The sequence below is a fragment of the Vulpes lagopus genome, chromosome 2, assembly GCF_018345385.1.
Source record: "Vulpes lagopus strain Blue_001 chromosome 2, ASM1834538v1, whole genome shotgun sequence".
In the NCBI taxonomy this organism is placed as follows: Eukaryota; Metazoa; Chordata; class Mammalia; order Carnivora; family Canidae; genus Vulpes; species Vulpes lagopus.
In genome coordinates, this window is record NC_054825.1 from 61,475,378 (window position 1) to 61,489,499 (window position 14,122).

Below are 14,122 nucleotides of genomic sequence, written 5' to 3' on the forward strand. Positions count from 1 at the left end.
TAAAAAGAATAAAACATCCCTCTCAATATAAATGTGTCACAAGCAAATTGGTATGAACAGTGCTAGGTGTTCAGTGTAATATTTAAAGTATATAGGACATGGAATTGGTTCAGATGCTCCAGGAGCCCCTACATGTTCTTAGTGGTGGGCTGAGTCTTTGAGAATTAACCACTGATAATTCTTCCTTCTCTTTGAAAAACTGGAACTATTGTTACTGAAGCATGGATGGCAATGCTTTAAACACTTCAGACCCAAACAAAATATATATTTGTTCCTATAAATGAACAAAAGATGTATTCTGCCAAATGTTTAAATGACTTTCTGTTTAGAAATGATGCACACTTGCTATCGTAGTGATTCCTAGTAGAAAATGGGGGGAAATGCTAAACTTTTAGTGCATCACATGAGAAAACAAATCTTAAAACTAGATGTCTCCACTATAAATGATGACTTATTCCAGAGTAGAAATTAAGAGACCAAAATAATTATCTCCTTTGAAGTAGTCCCTGAGTTGAACCCTCTAATGTTGGCTTTGGGAAAAATCCTTCTTGGTTCTGAACTTTCTTATTAGATATTCAAAGCTACTTGGACTTTAAAAAAGGAATTAAATATCACTAGTAGAGGGCTGAGGAAATATTTTGGTAGTAGAAAGGGGCTTGAGGAAAAATGCTTTCACCTAATCTGCCTCATGTGGTTAAATATACATCTCATTTTGATTTTGTTCCAAACAATAATAAATAGGTCTAAGAAAAAAGTCACCTGTGCTTGTGCAAAGATGCTCCAAAAACATTGGAAGGAATACTTGAAAGGATGAGAATGAGGCATATGGCTAATAAAAAATCTGTTTGGAGGGAGGTATAATAAAGATCAGACAGTATGCTTTCCTACCTGTCATTAGAAAGGAACAAATTTATAAGTGTATAATCAATAAGCCATAAAACGATCATATTCTATGATGAAAGTATAGTAAAACAGGTTGTGAAGTGGTAATTGCAGATGTATCTGATTCCTAGGGCTACCTTAAAGTGCCAAATACTGGGTGGCTTGGAAAAAAAGTTTACTTTTTTATGAATCTAAAAGCTGGAAGTTTGAAATCAAGTTGTCAGAAGGACCATGTTCCCTCAGAAGGCTCCAGTGGTGAATTGTTCCTTGTTTTGTCCAACTTCCCGTGTATGTCAGTACTATTAACAGTCAAGATGTGGACACAACCTACATGTCCATTAAGGGATGAATGGATAAAGAAAAGGTGATATATACATACAACGGAATACTATTCAGCCTTCTAAAGAGGGAAATTACTGTCCCTCGGCTTGCAGATGCATCACTCCTGTCCTGAGTTCATCTTGTCCTGGTGCCTTTGTAACTCTTCTCCACTGTGTATCTGATCTGTGCTCAAATTTGCACTCCTCAAAAAGGACACAGTTATACTGGATTAGGTTCCAACCTAATCACATAATTTTAACTTGGTTTCTGTAAAGACCCTATTGCTATATAAGGTCACATTCTGAGGTGCTGGGGACTAGGACTTTGTCCTATCTTCTTAGAGAACACAATCTAACTCATAACAGCACGGGAAATGTACTTGTCCGCGTCTCCTCCACAGTACTTAGAGAGTCCTTCACTAGAATATGAAAATATTTTGCTAGTTTAGCAAGTATGTCTCTACAGAGAGGAAAGGTGTGATTCACTAGGCTAACCCTGCTTGATGGAAGGAAGCACATTTTAGTCATACCTAATGAATTTTGCTCTGTTGGGGTCTTTCCCAAGCAAATACTAAATTACCTGTCTGTTTGTTGATGAACATACCCAGAAAGGAATATGTTTTGCCCAGTGATCAGAACTTGTTAGTTGTAGTTGCAGCCCACATAAGGCCCCTAAGAAATAAGAAGACTTAATAGGAGATCTATCTTCCTGACAATTCCTAAATGCAAAATACAGTATTAACTATAGGCACAGTGTTGTACATTAGATCTCTAGAACTTAATCATCTTGTATAACAAACTTGATACCCACTGAGTAGCAACTCCTTACTTATCCAAGCCCACAATCCCTGGCAATCACTGTTCTACTATTTCTGTATTAGCTATTCTAGATGGTAAAAGTGAAGTTGTAACGTGGATTTATCCTTTTGTGACTATTTTGACTTAGCATAATGCCTTTTAGGTTCATCCTTTTCACATGACACAATTTCCCTCTTTAGAAGGCTGAATAGTATTCCGTTGTATGTATATATCACCTTTTCTTTATCCATTCATCCCTTAGTGGACATGTAGGTTGTTGTCCACATCTTGACTGTTAATAGTGCTATAATGACCATGAGAGTGCTGACATTACTTTGAGATCCTGATTTCAATTCTTTTGGATATATATGCAGAAGTGCAATTGCTGGGATCACATGGTAATTCTTTTTTAAAGATTTTACTTATTTATTCATGAGAGACAGAGGCAGAGACATAGATAGAGGGAGAAGCAGGCTTCCAGTAGGGAGCCTGATGAGAGACTCCATCCCAGGACTCCAGGATCACAACCTGAGCCCAAGGCAGACACTCAGCCACTGAGCCACCCAGGTGCCCCAGTAATTGTATTTTTTAGTTTCTGAGGAAACATTCTGCTTTCTATAGCAGCCACACAACTTTTTTTTACTTATTCATACCAACAGTGCATAAAGATTCCAATTTCTTAACATCCTTGCCAACGCTTATCTTGTGTTTTTTGATAATATCCTAGCATGTGTAAAGTGATGTCTCATTCTGATTTTAATTTGCGTTTGCTTGTTGAATGATTCATATTACCTGGCATATGCCACACAAAGTTTAAATATAGCTAGTGTCTGTAAGGATTGTAATAATTGACTGGTAAATGTGTCTTGAAAAATTGAAAGTTGAGAATTTATTTTTTTATAAACTTGAATTTTAAGAGTCAAATTTTAGGGGCTAAATAATACCTGGAGAAATTGATCAAGATTAGATTCACAGAACTGTGAGAAGACTCTAGACTTGAGGAATCCTTTCCAGTTGTATTGTTTAATTGTATATGGAAGAAGTATATTATGTTGGTAATCTACCGTGTGTCAAGGAATGTATGAGGCATTGAGAAGATGGGAATAAGAAGACCCCTCCAACTCCCGTCCTGGCCTCATTGAACTTACAGGTGCAGGAAATGAATAGAACTAGGCTTCTGGACGCTAACATCATTAAAACATGGATTGTCAGAGTTTGTTACCATCTGCCTTATTTGCATCTGGATAGTTTAAACTGAGGTTATAAGGGCATTGGTAATTTGGCAAGATGGAAATTATTTCAGAATGTATCAGGCATTAGTAAACCATGACTTCCTAGGTAAGTATGATGAAAAAATAATTCAGTTAACAAAGAGAATCAAGCCCAAGTTCTTAGCTTTATGCATCTTCTATTACAATAAGGAAGGTGGGACCAAGAGCAATTTTGATGGGCGGTAGGGGTGTTTGTTCACATAATCACCTATAATTATGTAATTATAATTAATATACATGATAAATTGCTACATGATTGGGTTTCAGAGCTGGATGGTTTTATTTTGGCTAGTTTCTATCACTGTTTTCTTAACTGTAAGCTCTACAGGAGAAGGGTTCCAAAACTTAGCATAGAATAACTACTAAGGTTTTTGCTATATAATCTATACATTAAATCATGGGAAGACCCAGGTTATAAAAAGTACAAGGAAGATGAATCCCTTATCTTGAGATAAATATTAAAAACATTCAATTAAACTAAAATTGATCTGGCTCTTCCAAATGTCACTTCTGAAGAAATTAGAATTCAAATATATTTTGGCTGATGGAGAAAAATTTTAACAATCGGTGTGGAATTGTATCTTAATTTTAAAAAGTCAAACATTGTTTAAATTGACTTGTGTACCTTATTTAGGGATGGGGGAGAGGCAGAGGGAGAGGGAGAGGCAAAAGGAGAGTCCTAAGCAGACACCACACCTGGTGCAGATATGTGGGGCTTGATCTCACAACACTGAGTTGAAATCGAGAGTTGAATACTTAACGGACTGAGCAACCCAGGTACTCCAATTTTGTGTACATTAAACAAAGATTAATTTTGTAGCTTTCCTTGATATATTAGACAGTTGTAACCATTCAAATGGGTTAAAATCTTGTGGAATCACATGTTTAACTATTTTATAAGTGGCTCCTACCTTTTAGGGTTCCTAACATTTAACAGCTATTAACACTGTATAACAGCTATTTTTTTTTTTTTAAGATTTTATTTATTCATGAGAGAGAGAGAGAGAGAGAGAGAGAGACAGACAGACACAGGGAGAGGGAGAAGCAGGCTCCATTCAGGGAGCCTGATGTGGGACTCGATCTCAAGTCTCCAGGATCAAGGCCTGGGTTGAAGGTGGTGCTAAGCCACTGAGCCACCTGGGCTGCCCAAAACTGTATAACAGCCATTTTATCTCTAGTTTAATTATATGATTATTTTAGCACTTAGTTTCATACCTAGAGTCAAATTCAAAATTCACAATTAGACATCATAGTATACGGTCAAACTGGTTTTTATTGGCTGTTTTATGTGATTTAAGACCAATTAACCATCTAAATATTTTCACATGAAATATTTTATATTTTTCTTAGTATCGACATAATCTGCTGGCCTGTCCAATCCTCCTTTTTCATTTTTAAAATGGGCATCATAGAATGTCTTCTCTAAAACCGATCCATACCATTTTAGTTCAGTATTTAGTCCTGTATGTCATCTGACAAATTCTATACATCAGACACAAGAGACTTTTACACTGAAAACTAGAAGGCACTGATGAGGGAAATTGAAGAAAATATAAATAATGCTCATAAACTGGAAGAATTAATATTTTTAAATCCCTTTGGGTCATATGGACATTTTACAAATTCAATGCAATCCCTATTAAAACTTTTATTTTTTTAAAGGAAATAAAATGTAAAATTTGCAGGAAACCACACACACACACACACACACACACACACAGCCAAGGCAATCTTTAAAAGGACAAAGCTAGATGTATCCTACTTCCTGATAGCAAGCTACATTACAAAACTAACGAAAACAGTATGGTATTGGTGTAAAAGCACTTAGATCAATGGAATAGTATCAAAAGCCCAATAATAAACCTCTGCATATATGATTAATTTATGACAAACCAGATAAGAGAGCTAAGAATACTCAGTGGGGAAAAGATGGTCTCTCCAATAAGTCACGTTGGGAAAACTGGACAGCCACATGAAAAAAAGGAGTGAGGGGGGGAATGGAGGGAGGAAAAGTGAACTTTTTTAAAAAATTAAAATTACACTATGCATAAAAATCAACTAAAAATGGATTAACAATTTGAACATAAGACCTACAACCAGAAAACTCCTAGAAGAGACCATAGGGAAGCAAGCACTTTGATAATGGTTTTGGTAATGACTTCTTGGTTTTGACACCAAAAGCAAAAGGAAAATATAACAAGTGGTACTACGTTAATTTAAAAAGCTTTTGCATAGCAAAGGAAATCACTGACAAAATGCAAAGACAAACTACAGAAAGGGAGAAAATACTTGCAAATGATATATCTGATAAGGGGTTAGTATATAAACTATATAAAGAACTCCTACAACTCAATAGAAAAAAAAAAACCCAACTGATTTAAAAATGGGCAGAGGACCCAAATGAACGTGTTTTCCAATAAGACATTCAAACAGCTAACAAGTATGTGAAAAAGTATTCATCACTAATCAGGGAAATGAAATGAAAACCAAAGATAGTACTTTATATCTGTTAGGATGGTTATCAACAAAAGGAGAGAACTGTTGGCAAGGATGAAGAGAAAAGGGAACCCTTGTGCACTGGTGGTTGGGAATGTGAATTGATGCAGCTGCTATAGAAAACAGAATGGAGGTTTCTTAGAGATTAAAAATAGCACTACCCTATGACCCAGAAATCCTACTCATAGGTATGTATTTGAACAAAATGAGATTATCTCATATATGTGCACCTTGGATTCTTTGAAGCATTATTTACAAAAGCCAAAATATGGAGATAACCTAAATGTCCACTGATGGATGAATGGGAAAGATGAATGTAGTGTATATACAAAGGAATAATATTTAGCCATAGAAAAGGAAATCTGGGGATCCCTGGGTGGATCAGCGGTTCAATGCCTGCATTTGGCCCGAGGTGTGATCCTGGAGTCCTGGGATCAAGTCCTGCGTCAGGCTCCTGGCATGGGGCCTGCTTCTCCCTCTGCCTGTGTCTCCGCTTCTCTCTATCATGAATAAATAAAATCTTAAAACAATAAAATAAAAATAAAAAACATGAAAAACATATGTGTTTAAAAAAGAAAAAGAGGAAATCTTGCCATTTCTGATAGCATATATCCTCAAGGTCCATCCATGTTAAGAGAAATAAAGCAAAGAAAGACAAATACTGTATTATCTTACCTATGGAATCTGGTGGAAGCAGGGGTGGGGGTGGGGCGGTGGAGGGGGAGGAACTCCTAGATATGCAGAACAGATTGGTGGCTGCCAGAGGCAGGGGTTGGTGGGGTGGGTAAAATGAGTGAAGGTGGCCAGAAAGTATGAATACAAAAATATGAATTTCCAGATACAAAAAAGTCCTTGGTATGTAATATGCAGCATGTTAGCTGTAGCTAACAATATTGTGTTGTGTATTTGAGAGTTAAGAGTAGATACTGAAAGTTCTCATTACAAAAATGAACTGAAGTTATGAATGTTAATCCATTTTGATGTCATAATAATCAGTCAAAACCATTACAATGTGTAATAGTTACTTAAATACAATGTTACATTTCACTTAAATCTCAAACAGCAGGGGCCTGGCAGATACTAGAGACTAGAAGTGGGATAAAACTGAGCGGCCACCAGACAGCCACCATCATCATTGCATGGTTTAATTTGAAAAACAAAAAGACTATAGAAAATGGGTCTTCATTACTGGTAGCAGTTCAGAACAAATGCACCCCCACCCCCATTCCTCAAAACCTTTCAGTTGGTGAGCTTTGACTTTGTAAAATAAGCATTTTTACTCCTGATCTCCAAAAGGACCTTTCATCATCTGTCCATGATGCACCCTCTCTAAATATTTATTTTCATGCCTTTTAATTAGTTTACAACTTATCTCTGGGTCTTTTGGGATTTTGGCAAAGCAGCTGGACCAAGCTCTGGAACTAGACTTTTTGACCTCTTCTGTAGCTTTCATAAAGGTCTGTGATTCCCGAGCGTTTTAATAATGAATAAACTCTGGCAACTCCAAGTTGGTGTGAGAAAAGCGTCAGTTTTCTTTCAAGTCCATTATTAGTGTTTAATTTGTTCTAATTATTAATTTCCTTTGGATAATATTGTACTTTCTGAGAATCACTATACACCTTAATAATAGAACTTCAAAAATAACTTTTTTCCTAAAATGAACTGAAATCTGAGGAAGTAACAAAGTGCCAGGCTAAGATAAACATGATCCCTCCTTCTCACTAGAAGACCTGAAAAAAGCAGCAAGAAATATCTTTTCTGAGAGTGCTTTAATCTTTTCTCTGTTGCAACTATTAGGCAACTATCTGATGTCTTAAGTTTCTGTAACAACTTGGAGCAATCAAAATCTGTTTTCCAGTGTCAATAGGCGTTAGCCTGATGGTCACCACACCTACAGTGAGAGAAGGCGAAGGTCAAGGTTTTTTATCTAGTCTCTCTACTTTGTTCAGGCTTTTTTCCTTGTGTTGCTATGACAGAGCTCTGAAGATATATATATATAAAAAACTTATATATATATATAATTTTTTTTTTTAATATTCACTAGTGATGGATCCAGAGAAACACTCTTAAGTGGCTCTAGGAGTTTCTTTGTAGAATCAAAGTTCTTCTAGTCATTTGGCTCTTAATCTTGTTGAGTTGATAAACTATGCTATTTTCCCACTCTGACATCAACAGAAATCTTGTTGAAATTCAGATTTTAGATGTAGCATTGGACTTCGAAATATACCACAGGCTTTCCTTTACATGGAAACATTGTGCTTATTCTAGCTCAAGAGAAATATATAAATGGTTCCAATCAACATCTTGATAGAAGTGATCTCTTGCTCAATCTCCCTTTCATCACATAGGGTGATGTTTGCCCTGCTGGTTGTACTTAGAGCACTGCTGTTCATGCCTGCCTTGTTCAAGCAGCTTTTCAGAGTGACAGGTTTCTTAAGTTTCTCTTTTTTTATTTTTTTAATTTATTTTATTTTTATTTTTTTTAATAAATTTTTTATTGGTGTTCAATTTACCAACATACAGAATAACACCAAGTGCTCATCCTGTCAAGTGTCCCTCTCAGTGCCCGTCACCAATTCACCCCCACCCCCGCCCTCCTCCCCTTCCACCACCCCTAGTTCATTTCCCAGAGTTAGGAGTCTTTATGTTCTGTCTCCCTTTCTGATATTTCCCCACACATTTCTTCTCCCTTCCCTTATATTCCCTTTCACTATTATTTATATTCTTAAGTTTCTCTAAGGGGCCAATAGCCAGGGGTTTATCCTGGGATAGTTAATGATTAATCTTCACCCAATTTGTGTCTTGTAGCCCTCTGACACAAGACCGAATGTTTAAGGTAATTTTCTCATTTTTTGAGCCAATCTTTAGTAAAGCTTTTGAAACCACAGAATTCTGTTTGGAGACAGTGCTTCAAATATGCCTTTTGGGTGCTACAAAGGCAAAATTTTCCATAAGGACAAAGCTTTGACCCTATATGTGCAGTCTTAGGTTACTTCCTACAGAAGACTTTTCTTTGGCTTTGAGTTCAGGACTGCTCTTGTGAATTTTGGTGTTAATCTTTACCTATCTATGGTAATCTTCCTTCAGGAATGTAAACATTTGCCTTCTCTGATAAAGCCCATATTTCAGGGTGACCATTTCATAACCAGGGTTCACATCAGATTTCAGATTTGTTTGGGGAAGCTTCACAAATGTTTTTGTTTTAAGATATTATCCAATTTGAAAGTTGGTATGGCCCTGCAGTAGCCTCCCTATGCTGTTAAAGGTCTTCTAGGTCAGCCTGACCATAGGTTAAAGACCTTAGAGCTACAGGACTTCTGAAGGATTCCACATAAATTGGGGTTTGGCAGCAGCTCCTGTGAAGCTTCAGGTTGCCAGGGAGCAACTGGCTTGGAGATGAGTAGGCCTTCTTAAGTAGTAACTTTTTATAAGAATATAAAATCTTTCCTTTTGCACAATAATAAAGAATGTCAAGCAGGATAATAGTTGGGATGCTATGGTTCTAACTGAAAGTTTTGTGTTCTGAGAGCTTGCGTGAGCTGTGTAATGTCTCTGGGCCTCAATGTCTGTCGTGATCTTTTAAATGAAGGAGTAGAACTCTTACTGTATCCAGCTATGACTGGGTCCAACATACCTTTGGGAAAGCACATGGAGCCATCAGAATCAGAAGCTTCTGTTCTCAACTTTTGGGAAAAAACTATCCTAAATTTTCATATGGACTGTTTCAAACTGACCCATGAAAACTTTCTTTTACAAAAGCATTTAAGGAGGGTCTGATGAGGAATGTACACATGATATTAGGGAACTTTTGAAGTAAGGTGAGTGATAATTGAGAGAGAAAACACACAAAGAGTAAGGAACAAAGGATTAGGTACTGACTCTCCTGAAATGATTATTTCAGAAATAATCTAAGAAAAAATTTTTAAAAAGATTTTATTTATTTATTCACGAGAGACACACAGAGAGGTGCAGAGACACAGGGTCTATGCAGGGAGCCTGACGTGGGACTTGATCCTGGGTCTCCAGGATCAGGCCCTGGGCTGAAGGCAGTGCTAAACAGCTGAGCCACCTGGGCTGCCCAGAAATGGTTTTAAAAGGAAATGAATCTTGGCCTTTAGGGACTAAAGGAACATCTCTGGCATAAGTTGTAAGACCTAAAACATCTCATGAAGCAATGATATTAAGGCTGCCTGTTTCTAATGAAGTCAGAATCTTTACAGACCCTGATGTATATCCCAAAGATATCAAAACAATGCTGACTAAGGTCTGTTTTAATGGTGGATTTAGGTGGATCTTACAGGTCTGTGAGAACACATTGACATAGCAACATAGGTTTATGTGTATATGGAAACGGACTAGTATAGGTAAGAAGAAAATCTGTTTAGTTACTCTATCATTCTACAACTAATTACTTGACATAGAACACTGAGCATGGAGGCAGAAAGTCTGGTTTATGAGTGCTGAGTAGTGCTGCTCAGATGGAAGAATGTATTGTAGGATAGAAATAAAGATTTGGGTTTATAAAGTGATCAAAGTGAAGACTCCGTCATTAGTAGGATGTGCAACTGAAAACAATGAAGTGCCACTTTTTACCCACTATAGAGGCAAATATTAAAGTGTGTGATGCCAAGTGTAGTGGTGATGTGGTAGTAATGCCTGGAGAAACCATTCTGGAACATAATCTGGGAGAAGCCCAAATACAGCTAGCCCAACCCAGTAGCGATTGAATGAAGTGGGGGCTCTAGTATTGTCCTCAGGAATCAAAAGATTGAGGGAAGGAAATAAAATGTACTGAATCAATGGATTCAGGAAGTCTTTTCTACCAGAAAAACATTTCAAGACTTAGGTAAGACAAGGAGTAGTCCATAGATGTAAACTTTGATAACAGTTGGATCTGGTCAAGTGGAGCAGAGGCTTCCCCTGGCTGAACTGGGTGGGCAATACTTCCAATGGCCTCAGTTATGATGCCCTCCCTTTTTGTTAGTGATTTTATGATATGACAAATCATAGGACTATGAAATAAACATTATTACAGAAAAAAAACTCGTTCCTTTTGGGGGGAAGTCATGCAATGGACAAGAATGGGATCAGAGCCAGCAAACTCAAACATTTCTTGGGTTTTGCAAACTTGATTCCTCCCAGCTGTGGTGGCTGCAGGCAGTGTAAACAGTGCAGGTGTTAGATTTCACATCACCTCACCTGGCTTTTTGTTCACACCATTTCATGGAAGGAAGGGCTGGGAAAGGGAAAGACTTTGAGTCCTGTGTAATTGTCTTGGGAAATTAGGGGAAGCAGCCAATGCTTCCTCACCAGCCCCCACTTTATTATTTCCTACTACCACTTTAAAGCTCTCATCATAGATTTCAAGAGCAGCTATACAAAAAGACCATGGATTTCTTAAGTGTGTATACCCAAGGTGTACAACTTGATGATTTGATATATGTATATTATTGCAAAATAATCACTCAGCAACCTAATTAATGTATCAAAATCCTGCCATTTGTAGCAACAGGGATGAACCTGGAGTATTATTCTTCTGCTAAATGAAGTTAGCCAAACATAGAAAAATATTGTAGGCTATCACTTACATATGGAACCAATTAGTCAAATTCATAGAAGTGAGTAGAGTGGTGATTAAGGGCTGGTGGGGGGGGGGGCGGAAGGGGAAATGGAGATGTTGGTCAAGCAATACAAAGTTTGAGTTAAGCAAAGTAAGTAAATTTTAGGGACTTACTGTAGTATAGCATGGTGACTCTAGGTAACAATATTACACTGTATACTTGAAATTTGGCAAGAGGGTTTATACACACACAACATGAAACTAAATGCTTTCTTTACCCTACTCTCTGCTATCACCCAGCAGGGTTGAATCCACTCCAAGTTAAGGATAGTTCAAGGAGTCTGGCATTCTCTCTTCTTAGGTATTGACCTCTTTAGAAGAATTGTACACTCACAAAACAGAAACTTGAATATGGAACAGAAAATAATCACTTCATCTCTCCACTCTATATCTAGTTTTTAGGTATTAATATAAGGAAGTCTGTATTTCAGAGAGACTTGGTTTTGAGACCTAGATCTACTGCTTTACAATGGTGTGATGTTGGGCAAGTCATTTGTGTTCCTAAGACCTGGATTTTCATGTTTGCAAAATTAGAGAATGGGACTAAATGGAAAAACTCCATCCTAACCAACACTGTCATAACAGTGATAGAGCTGGACTAAAACTCAGATTTCAGATTTTTCTCTTTCCTTTTCATTGTTGAAAGGAGGATTGCTGCTGAATGAGTTTTATGGCCATAATGTGAAACCAGTGGCACAAACATGAGAAACACCTGGTTTTTCATTCTTTCATAGATCTGTTAATTATTTTCTAGTTAATCAACTATCTGGTGCTTCCAATGTGAAAATACCATGGAGTCCTTTGGAAAATATCAATTGTAGATGTCCAGTGTGTGTATGTGATGTTGAAAGTTGGGTGATTTCTGCATTTTTGCTTCAAGAACTAACACAACAACTTACACCTTTTCTTCAGAGTACTGTTTTCACGTAAGAGGGATATGTTTCCTTGGCAATATGTAGTCTTACCTAAGAAGTGATACACTGTGTATGTGCAGATACTTTAACAGTGACCTCCTTTGGCCTTCCCCTGCCATCACTTAGTAGGTATATGTGCTGGAGTCTGTACTAGTAAAATGGTCACAGGGCATTGGTTTAGTTCACATTGTTGATAAAGTTCCATTGGCCACGAATGCAGGGAGAGATAGCATAGGCTAAGGGAAGGAGTGGGAGAGTTTATGCATTTCTTAAAACAGGAATTTCAGCATCTTAACTTTTGATAATGGCAACTTCATATTTATTTATTTTAAAAAATGACCTATTTTACAAGACCATTTGGGAAAGTTAGAAATAGGCAAGAGCCAAAATAGAAGTTCCAGCTCAGACATAAGCAAAATAAATGTTTGGTGTAGCTTTTATAACATTGTATATTCACTGTACACTTGTTAATTAATATGCATCACCATTTAAAATGATCATAAAAGTAACACAAATGTATGTTGAATGATATTGAATGGTATGAAACCAAGCTTTCTGTCCAATGCTATCCTTTCATTCTTTCTATATACACTTTTTGATCATTTTTATTTGATAGCTATTTTTATAACATGAAATAATATAAAACAATCATTGACTTATCTGTGAATTCCTATAGTATGAAAGATACTCAGCTTAAATATACTAATACCCACCTATCCTTTAATTTATAAATTGTAGTAAAGAATGTGTATACTTATATATAAAATATATGAGCTGCTTCTATTTGGTTAATAGTTTTAATAAGTCTATCTTTATTTCTATTTATTTTAAATAACTCTAATTTAAACAGCTTAAATATATCTTATGGGTCCATTAACCTTACACACATATCTTGACTCTTTGCTAGAGATGCATATATTTCCTAATAATCTTACTTTTCACTTTTCTCTAAAGATGTTACTTTATCTAAGGCCATAGTGGATGGTTTTTCAGACAACTCCAGGGGCATCAATCATTCATAGTCATCATACATTTATATTGTTATTGTAGTAAGAGGTTTTGCTAAGGGGTACGATTTTGTAATTCAAACTATAATGAAATTTTTATCCATAGGTCTATTCTAAAACATGAAAGTCAATAAATATGATAATTTTGTATATTCACTCTAGAACTAAAGTGTGATGTGATCCTTCTGGAAATGTAGGCTCCCGTGTGGCTAACATTCTGTGAAAGAATGCCGTAACCATAAAGGCTGAAAATTTGTCTTGTCTGACAGGCTTTCACTTGGTTCAAAACTCATGTTTACATTTCAGTTTGCTTCATATTTTGACCATAATCTTATTCTACTTTTTTCCCCCTGGAGTTTGTAATGTTAGTTTTTGTGGTTGTTGAAAGCTCCTCACTAAATTTTTGAGTGTTTTTTTTTTTTTTTTTTAAGATTTTATTTATTTACTCACAAAATACAAATAGGCAGAGAGAGAGAGAAGCAGGCTTCATGCAGGGAGCCTGAATGTAAGACTCGATCCTGGGACTCCAGGATCATGCCCTGGGCCAAAGGCAGGCGCTCAACCACTGAGCCACCCAGGCATCCCGAATTTTTGAGGTATTAAGCTATTTTTCCCGAAGACTTCTTTCTAGGGCAGTGTTGACTTCTTGCTCTAATTTAGATCAGTTGGGTCTAAATGCCTTGGTTGGCAATTGAATTTTTCATGGGGCTTGTGGCATTCCCAATTTTCCTCTCCTTTTGATTAAGTCCATGGCTTTTTGGATCACATTTTTTTTTCTTTTAAAAGATTTTATCTATTCATAAGAGACACAGGC